We start from the raw sequence: 11,087 nt of genomic DNA, 5'->3' as shown, positions 1-11,087 counted from the left end.
GAGTCGACCTGGTGGGCCGACTTGGCAGAGTGACTTCATGAACGAACTTAAAGAGTCCACTCGGTGGGCCGACCTGGCGGGGTGACTTGATGAACGAACTTAAAGAGTCGACTTGGTGAGAGTAATTTGTGGGCTGACCTGGCGGGGTGACTTGATGAATGAACTTAAAGAGTCGACTTGGTGGGGTGACTTGATGAACGCACTTGAAGGGTCGACTTGGTGGGGTGACTCTATGAACGGACCTAAAGAGTTGACTTGGTGAGAGTACTTGGTGGGGTGACTCGATGAAAGGACTTAAAGAGTCGACTTGGTGAGAGTACTCGGTGGCTCGACTTTATGAGCAGACTTAAAGAGTCCACTTGGTGAGAGTGGGCCTAACGGGGCGATGTGGTGAGTGGGCCTAACGGGGCGAGTTGGTGGGGCGACTTGGCGAGTGGTATTAGAGAGCCGACGTGGTGAGGCGACTCGGCGAGTTGGTTCGTTGAGATGACATGGTGAGCTGACTTGGCGAGTCGACCCGGCGAGCGAACTTAAAGAGTCGACTTGGCAACGTACTCGAGTCGACTTGGTGAGGCGACCCGGCGAGCGGGCTCAAAGAGTCAACATGGTGAGGCGACTCATTGAGTCAACATGGTGAGGCGACTCATGGTGAGGAGCTATCCTTGAGGCGACTTGGTGGGCCTACTTGATTAGTCGACTTGGTGGGCCTACTTGATTAGTCGACTTGGTGAGCCGACCTGACGAGCTGACACGGTGAGCGGGCTTAAAGAGGCGACGACTTGGTGGGGTAACTCGGCAAGCCAACTTATCGAGGCGAGATGGTGAGTCGACTTGGTGAGCTGACTTGGTGAGCGCACTTAAAGAGTCAACTTCGTGAGGTGACTCCGCGAGTTAGCCCGCTGATGCGACTTGGGCGGGCCGACCTGGCGAACGAACTTAAAGAGGCGACTTGGGCGGGCTGACCTGGCGAGCGAACTTAAAGAGTTGACTTGGCAACGCACTTGAACAACCGACTTGGTGAGCTGACATGGTGAGTGGGCTTAGAGAAGCAACTCGGCGGGGCGACTTGATGAACGGACTTAAAGGGTCGACTTGATGAACGGACCTAAAGAGTTGACTTGGTGAGAGTACTTGGCGGGGTGAACTGATGAACGGACTTAAAGAGTCGACTTGGTGGGAGTACTCGGTGGGCCGACTTGATGAACGGACTTACAGAGTCGACTTGGTGAGAGTAGTTGTTCTGGTGACTTGATGAACGGACTTAAAGAGTCGGCTTGGCGGGGTGACTTGATGAAAGGACTTAAAGAGTCGACTTGGTCGGGTGACTCGATGAACGAACTTAGAGGGTCGACTTTGCGGGGTGACCTGATGAACGGACCTAAAGAGTTGACTTGGTGAGAGTACTCGGTGGGGTGACCTGATGAACAGACTTAGAGAGTCGACTTGGTGAGAGTCCTTGGTGGGCCGACCTGGTTGGGTGACTTCGTGAACTGACTTAAAGAGTCGACTTGGTGGGAGTACTTGGTGGGGTGACTTGATGAACGGACTTCAAGGGTCGACTTGGCGAGGTGACTTGATGAACGGTCCTAAAGAGTTGACTTGGTGAGAGTACTTGGTGTGGTGACTTGATGAAAAGACTTAAAGAGTCGAATTGGTGAGAGTACTTGGTGGGGTGACTTGATGAACGCACTTGAAGGGTCGACTTGGTGGGGTGACTTTATGAACGGACCTAAAGAGTTGACGTGGTGAGAGTGCTTGGTGGGGTGACTTGATGAACATAGTTAAAGAGTCGACTTGGTGAGAGTAGTTGGTCGGGTGACTTGATGAACGCACTCGAAGAATCGACTTGGTTAGAGTACTTGGTGGGGTGACTTGATGAACGGACTTAAAGATTCGACTTGGTGGGCCGACCTGGCGGGGTGACTTGATGAACGGACTTAGAGAGTCGACTTGGTGAGAGTACTTGGTGGGCCGACCTGGCCGGGTGACTTGATGAACAAACTTAAAGAGTCGACTTGGTGAGAGTACCCGGTGGGCTGACCTGGTCACGTGACTTGATGAACGGACTTAAAGAGTCGACTTGGTGGGCCGACTTGGCCGGGTGACTTGATGAACGAACTTAAAGGGTCGACTTGGTGGGTCGAACTAGCGGGGTGACTTGGTGAGAGTACTTGGTGGGCTGACCTGGCAGGGTGACTTGATGAACGAACTTAGAGAGTCGACTTTGTGAGAGTACTTGGTGGGTCGAACTGGCGGGGTGACTTGATGAACGAACTTAAAGAGTCGACCTGGTGAGAGAACTTGGTGGGCCGAGCTGGCGGGGTGAATTGATGAACGAACCTAAAGAGTCGACTTTGTGAGAGTACTTGGTGGGCCGACCTGGCGGGGTGAGTTGATGACCGAACTTAAAGGGTCGACTTGGTGAGAGTACTTGGTGGGCCGACCTGGCGGGGCGACTTGATGAACGAACTTAAGGAGTCGACTTGGTGAGAGTACTCGGTGGGGTGACCTGATGAACAAACCTAAAGAGTCGACCTGGTGAGAGTACTTGGTGGGCCGACCTGGCGGGGTGACTTGGTGAGCAAACTTAAAGAGTCGACTTGGTGAGAGTAGTTGGTGGGCTGACCTGGCGGGGTGACTTGATGAACGAACTTAAAGAGTCGACCTGGTGGGCCGACTTGGCAGAGTGACTTCATGAACGAACTTAAAGAGTCCACTCGGTGGGCCGACCTGGCGGGGTGACTTGATGAACGAACTTAAAGAGTCGACTTGGTGAGAGTAATTTGTGGGCTGACCTGGCGGGGTGACTTGATGAATGAACTTAAAGAGTCGACTTGGTGGGGTGACTTGATGAACGCACTTGAAGGGTCGACTTGGTGGGGTGACTCTATGAACGGACCTAAAGAGTTGACTTGGTGAGAGTACTTGGTGGGGTGACTCGATGAAAGGACTTAAAGAGTCGACTTGGTGAGAGTACTCGGTGGCTCGACTTTATGAGCAGACTTAAAGAGTCCACTTGGTGAGAGTGGGCCTAACGGGGCGATGTGGTGAGTGGGCCTAACGGGGCGAGTTGGTGGGGCGACTTGGCGAGTGGTATTAGAGAGCCGACGTGGTGAGGCGACTCGGCGAGTTGGTTCGTTGAGATGACATGGTGAGCTGACTTGGCGAGTCGACCCGGCGAGCGAACTTAAAGAGTCGACTTGGCAACGTACTCGAGTCGACTTGGTGAGGCGACCCGGCGAGCGGGCTCAAAGAGTCAACATGGTGAGGCGACTCATTGAGTCAACATGGTGAGGCGACTCATGGTGAGGAGCTATCCTTGAGGCGACTTGGTGGGCCTACTTGATTAGTCGACTTGGTGGGCCTACTTGATTAGTCGACTTGGTGAGCCGACCTGACGAGCTGACACGGTGAGCGGGCTTAAAGAGGCGACGACTTGGTGGGGTAACTCGGCAAGCCAACTTATCGAGGCGAGATGGTGAGTCGACTTGGTGAGCTGACTTGGTGAGCGCACTTAAAGAGTCAACTTCGTGAGGTGACTCGGCGAGTTAGCCCGCTGATGCGACTTGGGCGGGCCGACCTGGCGAACGAACTTAAAGAGGCGACTTGGGCGGGCTGACCTGGCGAGCGAACTTAAAGAGTTGACTTGGCAACGCACTTGAACAACCGACTTGGTGAGCTGACATGGTGAGTGGGCTTAGAGAAGCAACTCGGCGGGGCGACTTGATGAACGGACTTAAAGGGTCGACTTGATGAACGGACCTAAAGAGTTGACTTGGTGAGAGTACTTGGCGGGGTGAACTGATGAACGGACTTAAAGAGTCGACTTGGTGGGAGTACTCGGTGGGCCGACTTGATGAACGGACTTACAGAGTCGACTTGGTGAGAGTAGTTGTTCTGGTGACTTGATGAACGGACTTAAAGAGTCGGCTTGGCGGGGTGACTTGATGAAAGGACTTAAAGAGTCGACTTGGTCGGGTGACTCGATGAACGAACTTAGAGGGTCGACTTTGCGGGGTGACCTGATGAACGGACCTAAAGAGTTGACTTGGTGAGAGTACTCGGTGGGGTGACCTGATGAACAGACTTAGAGAGTCGACTTGGTGAGAGTCCTTGGTGGGCCGACCTGGTTGGGTGACTTCGTGAACTGACTTAAAGAGTCGACTTGGTGGGAGTACTTGGTGGGGTGACTTGATGAACGGACTTCAAGGGTCGACTTGGCGAGGTGACTTGATGAACGGTCCTAAAGAGTTGACTTGGTGAGAGTACTTGGTGTGGTGACTTGATGAAAAGACTTAAAGAGTCGAATTGGTGAGAGTACTTGGTGGGGTGACTTGATGAACGCACTTGAAGGGTCGACTTGGTGGGGTGACTTTATGAACGGACCTAAAGAGTTGACGTGGTGAGAGTGCTTGGTGGGGTGACTTGATGAACATAGTTAAAGAGTCGACTTGGTGAGAGTAGTTGGTCGGGTGACTTGATGAACGCACTCGAAGAATCGACTTGGTTAGAGTACTTGGTGGGGTGACTTGATGAACGGACTTAAAGATTCGACTTGGTGGGCCGACCTGGCGGGGTGACTTGATGAACGGACTTAGAGAGTCGACTTGGTGAGAGTACTTGGTGGGCCGACCTGGCCGGGTGACTTGATGAACAAACTTAAAGAGTCGACTTGGTGAGAGTACCCGGTGGGCTGACCTGGTCACGTGACTTGATGAACGGACTTAAAGAGTCGACTTGGTGGGCCGACTTGGCCGGGTGACTTGATGAACGAACTTAAAGGGTCGACTTGGTGGGTCGAACTAGCGGGGTGACTTGGTGAGAGTACTTGGTGGGCTGACCTGGCAGGGTGACTTGATGAACGAACTTAGAGAGTCGACTTTGTGAGAGTACTTGGTGGGTCGAACTGGCGGGGTGACTTGATGAACGAACTTAAAGAGTCGACCTGGTGAGAGAACTTGGTGGGCCGAGCTGGCGGGGTGAATTGATGAACGAACCTAAAGAGTCGACTTTGTGAGAGTACTTGGTGGGCCGACCTGGCGGGGTGAGTTGATGACCGAACTTAAAGGGTCGACTTGGTGAGAGTACTTGGTGGGCCGACCTGGCGGGGCGACTTGATGAACGAACTTAAGGAGTCGACTTGGTGAGAGTACTCAGTGGGGTGACCTGATGAACAAACCTAAAGAGTCGACCTGGTGAGAGTACTTGGTGGGCCGACCTGGCGGGGTGACTTGGTGAGCAAACTTAAAGAGTCGACTTGGTGAGAGTAGTTGGTGGGCTGACCTGGCGGGGTGACTTGATGAACGAACTTAAAGAGTCGACCTGGTGGGCCGACTTGGCAGAGTGACTTCATGAACGAACTTAAAGAGTCCACTCGGTGGGCCGACCTGGCGGGGTGACTTGATGAACGAACTTAAAGAGTCGACTTGGTGAGAGTAATTTGTGGGCTGACCTGGCGGGGTGACTTGATGAATGAACTTAAAGAGTCGACTTGGTGGGGTGACTTGATGAACGCACTTGAAGGGTCGACTTGGTGGGGTGACTCTATGAACGGACCTAAAGAGTTGACTTGGTGAGAGTACTTGGTGGGGTGACTCGATGAAAGGACTTAAAGAGTCGACTTGGTGAGAGTACTCGGTGGCTCGACTTTATGAGCAGACTTAAAGAGTCCACTTGGTGAGAGTGGGCCTAACGGGGCGATGTGGTGAGTGGGCCTAACGGGGCGAGTTGGTGGGGCGACTTGGCGAGTGGTATTAGAGAGCCGACGTGGTGAGGCGACTCGGCGAGTTGGTTCGTTGAGATGACATGGTGAGCTGACTTGGCGAGTCGACCCGGCGAGCGAACTTAAAGAGTCGACTTGGCAACGTACTCGAGTCGACTTGGTGAGGCGACCCGGCGAGCGGGCTCAAAGAGTCAACATGGTGAGGCGACTCATTGAGTCAACATGGTGAGGCGACTCATGGTGAGGAGCTATCCTTGAGGCGACTTGGTGGGCCTACTTGATTAGTCGACTTGGTGGGCCTACTTGATTAGTCGACTTGGTGAGCCGACCTGACGAGCTGACACGGTGAGCGGGCTTAAAGAGGCGACGACTTGGTGGGGTAACTCGGCAAGCCAACTTATCGAGGCGAGATGGTGAGTCGACTTGGTGAGCTGACTTGGTGAGCGCACTTAAAGAGTCAACTTCGTGAGGTGACTCGGCGAGTTAGCCCGCTGATGCGACTTGGGCGGGCCGACCTGGCGAACGAACTTAAAGAGGCGACTTGGGCGGGCTGACCTGGCGAGCGAACTTAAAGAGTTGACTTGGCAACGCACTTGAACAACCGACTTGGTGAGCTGACATGGTGAGTGGGCTTAGAGAAGCAACTCGGCGGGGCGACTTGATGAACGGACTTAAAGGGTCGACTTGATGAACGGACCTAAAGAGTTGACTTGGTGAGAGTACTTGGCGGGGTGAACTGATGAACGGACTTAAAGAGTCGACTTGGTGGGAGTACTCGGTGGGCCGACTTGATGAACGGACTTACAGAGTCGACTTGGTGAGAGTAGTTGTTCTGGTGACTTGATGAACGGACTTAAAGAGTCGGCTTGGCGGGGTGACTTGATGAAAGGACTTAAAGAGTCGACTTGGTGGGGTGACTCGATGAACGAACTTAGAGGGTCGACTTTGCGGGGTGACCTGATGAACGGACCTAAAGAGTTGACTTGGTGAGAGTACTCGGTGGGGTGACCTGATGAACAGACTTAGAGAGTCGACTTGGTGAGAGTCCTTGGTGGGCCGACCTGGTTGGGTGACTTCGTGAACTGACTTAAAGAGTCGACTTGGTGGGAGTACTTGGTGGGGTGACTTGATGAACGGACTTCAAGGGTCGACTTGGCGAGGTGACTTGATGAACGGTCGTAAAGAGTTGACTTGGTGAGAGTACTTGGTGTGGTGACTTGATGAAAAGACTTAAAGAGTCGAATTGGTGAGAGTACTTGGTGGGGTGACTTGATGAACGCACTTGAAGGGTCGACTTGGTGGGGTGACTTTATGAACGGACCTAAAGAGTTGACGTGGTGAGAGTTCTTGGTGGGGTGACTTGATGAACATAGTTAAAGAGTCGACTTGGTGAGAGTAGTTGGTCGGGTGACTTGATGAACGCACTCGAAGAATCGACTTGGTTAGAGTACTTGGTGGGGTGACTTGATGAACGGACTTAAAGATTCGACTTGGTGGGCCGACCTGGCGGGGTGACTTGATGAACGGACTTAGAGAGTCGACTTGGTGAGAGTACTTGGTGGGCCGACCTGGCCGGGTGACTTGATGAACAAACTTAAAGAGTCGACTTGGTGAGAGTACCCGGTGGGCTGACCTGGTCACGTGACTTGATGAACGGACTTAAAGAGTCGACTTGGTGGGCCGACTTGGCCGGGTGACTTGATGAACAAACTTAAAGGGTCGACTTGGTGGGTCGAACTAGCGGGGTGACTTGGTGAGAGTACTTGGTGGGCTGACCTGGCAGGGTGACTTGATGAACGAACTTAGAGAGTCGACTTTGTGAGAGTACTTGGTGGGTCGAACTGGCGGGGTGACTTGATGAACGAACTTAAAGAGTCGACCTGGTGAGAGAACTTGGTGGGCCGAGCTGGCGGGGTGAATTGATGAACGAACCTAAAGAGTCGACTTTGTGAGAGTACTTGGTGGGCCGACCTGGCGGGGTGAGTTGATGACCGAACTTAAAGGGTCGACTTGGTGAGAGTACTTGGTGGGCCGACCTGGCGGGGCGACTTGATGAACGAACTTAAGGAGTCGACTTGGTGAGAGTACTCGGTGGGGTGACCTGATGAACAAACCTAAAGAGTCGACCTGGTGAGAGTACTTGGTGGGCCGACCTGGCGGGGTGACTTGGTGAGCAAACTTAAAGAGTCGACTTGGTGAGAGTAGTTGGTGGGCTGACCTGGCGGGGTGACTTGATGAACGAACTTAAAGAGTCGACCTGGTGGGCCGACTTGGCAGAGTGACTTCATGAACGAACTTAAAGAGTCCACTCGGTGGGCCGACCTGGCGGGGTGACTTGATGAACGAACTTAAAGAGTCGACTTGGTGAGAGTAATTTGTGGGCTGACCTGGCGGGGTGACTTGATGAATGAACTTAAAGAGTCGACTTGGTGGGGTGACTTGATGAACGCACTTGAAGGGTCGACTTGGTGGGGTGACTCTATGAACGGACCTAAAGAGTTGACTTGGTGAGAGTACTTGGTGGGGTGACTCGATGAAAGGACTTAAAGAGTCGACTTGGTGAGAGTACTCGGTGGCTCGACTTTATGAGCAGACTTAAAGAGTCCACTTGGTGAGAGTGGGCCTAACGGGGCGATGTGGTGAGTGGGCCTAACGGGGCGAGTTGGTGGGGCGACTTGGCGAGTGGTATTAGAGAGCCGACGTGGTGAGGCGACTCGGCGAGTTGGTTCGTTGAGATGACATGGTGAGCTGACTTGGCGAGTCGACCCGGCGAGCGAACTTAAAGAGTCGACTTGGCAACGTACTCGAGTCGACTTGGTGAGGCGACCCGGCGAGCGGGCTCAAAGAGTCAACATGGTGAGGCGACTCATTGAGTCAACATGGTGAGGCGACTCATGGTGAGGAGCTATCCTTGAGGCGACTTGGTGGGCCTACTTGATTAGTCGACTTGGTGAGCCGACCTGACGAGCTGACACGGTGAGCGGGCTTAAAGAGGCGACGACTTGGTGGGGTAACTCGGCAAGCCAACTTATCGAGGCGAGATGGTGAGTCGACTTGGTGAGCTGACTTGGTGAGCGCACTTAAAGAGTCAACTTCGTGAGGTGACTCGGCGAGTTAGCCCGCTGATGCGACTTGGGCGGGCCGACCTGGCGAACGAACTTAAAGAGGCGACTTGGGCGGGCTGACCTGGCGAGCGAACTTAAAGAGTTGACTTGGCAACGCACTTGAACAACCGACTTGGTGAGCTGACATGGTGAGTGGGCTTAGAGAAGCAACTCGGCGGGGCGACTTGATGAACGGACTTAAAGGGTCGACTTGATGAACGGAACTAAAGAGTTGACTTGGTGAGAGTACTTGGCGGGGTGAACTGATGAACGGACTTAAAGAGTCGACTTGGTGGGAGTACTCGGTGGGCCGACTTGATGAACGGACTTACAGAGTCGACTTGGTGAGAGTAGTTGTTCTGGTGACTTGATGAACGGACTTAAAGAGTCGGCTTGGCGGGGTGACTTGATGAAAGGACTTAAAGAGTCGACTTGGTGGGGTGACTCGATGAACGAACTTAGAGGGTCGACTTTGCGGGGTGACCTGATGAACGGACCTAAAGAGTTGACTTGGTGAGAGTACTCGGTGGGGTGACCTGATGAACAGACTTAGAGAGTCGACTTGGTGAGAGTCCTTGGTGGCTCGACTTTATGAGCAGACTTAAAGAGTCCACTTGGTGAGAGTGGGCCTAACGGGGCGATGTGGTGAGTGGGCCTAACGGGGCGAGTTGGTGGGGCGACTTGGCGAGTGGTATTAGAGAGCCGACGTGGTGAGGCGACTCGGCGAGTTGGTTCGTTGAGATGACATGGTGAGCTGACTTGGCGAGTCGACCTGGCGAGCGAACTTAAAGGGTCGACTTGGCAACGTACTCGAGTCGACTTGGTGAGGCGACCCGGCGAGCGGGCTCAAAGAGTCAACATGGTGAGGCGACTCATGGCGAGGAGCTATCCTTGAGGCGACTTGGTGGGCCTACTTGATTAGTCGACTTGGTGAGCCGACCTGACGAGCTGACACGGTGAGCGGGCTTAAAGAGGCGACGACTTGGTGGGGTAACTCGGCAAGCCAACTTATCGAGGCGAGATGGTGAGTCGACTTGGTGAGCTGACTTGGTGAGCGCACTTAAAGAGTCAACTTCGTGAGGTGACTCGGCGAGTTAGCCCGCGGATGCGACTTGGGCGGGCCGACCTGGCGAACGAACTTAAAGAGGCGACTTGGGCGGGCTGACCTGGTGAGCGAACTTAAAGAGTTGACTTGGCAACGTACTTGAACAATCGACTTGGTGAGCTGACATGGTGAGTGGGCTTAGAGAAGCAACTCGGCGGGGCGACTTGGCGAGCACACCTGCTGGGGCAAGGTGGTAAAACGACTAGGTGATTCGACTTGGTGAGCTGACTTAGGGAGCTGACTTGGTGAGCGAACTTAAGGGGTCGACTTGGTGAGGCAACCTGAATAGTCGACTCGGTGAGGTGACTTGGGGAGCCGACATGGTGAGCGGTCTTAAAGAAGAGGCGACCTGGTGGGGCAACCTGGTGAGGCGAGACGGTAAGTCATCTTGGTGAGCCGGCTTGACGAGCTGTGAGTGGACTTAAAGAGTCAATTCTTGATTTGGCAAAGACCACATGGTTAGATGACTTGGTGAGCCGACCTGGCTAGCAAAATTGGCAAGCAAACTTATAGAATCGACTTGCTGTCCCCAGCCAGGATCGCACGCCTGGGTCGACCCAACTTGGGTCGCCCGACTAGGTCAACCCATCTCCGTCGCCCCAGCCTCGGGCGACCCGACTGGGTCGACGAGGGGAAAAAAAAAAAAAAAAAACAAAAAAAATCATGAGAGGCCCTGTACAGCGAAAAGCGCTAAATTTTGGGCATTACAAAAAAAAAAAAAAAAACAAGTTACCCGCTTTTGGATCACGCACAAGTTTCAGTTCACGTATTGCCGAGCCGACTCGAGGCGTTACGCCTAGCTAGCCGGATTCGAGGTAGGGTAGCCGAAACGATCCGATTTGAGAATTTTCTTTATAAAAAGAGATCATGATAGGCCTCGTAAGGCAAAAAAGAATGAAATTTTGGGAGTTAAAAAAAAAAACGTTACCCGGTTTTGGATCGCGCACAGGGCTCGGGTCACGTAGCATCGAGGTGCCCTGGGTGACATGATTCGAGCGAAAAGTCGACGGTGGCATGAGTCGTGCAAAAACATTGGAGGCCATTAAGGCTCGAGGCGCTTCGAGTCGAGGTTGCCGAGGCGGGTCGGGTTGAAAACTTTGGGCGTTAACCAAAAAGAAAAAGTTAACCGCTTTTGGATCATGTACACGGCTCGGGG

This window comes from Cupressus sempervirens, chromosome 2 (genome assembly GCF_028749045.1).
Source record: "Cupressus sempervirens isolate cs-2001-9-10 chromosome 2, ASM2874904v1, whole genome shotgun sequence".
NCBI classification, from domain to species: Eukaryota; Viridiplantae; Streptophyta; class Pinopsida; order Cupressales; family Cupressaceae; genus Cupressus; species Cupressus sempervirens.
This window is presented reverse-complemented; position numbering follows the sequence as displayed.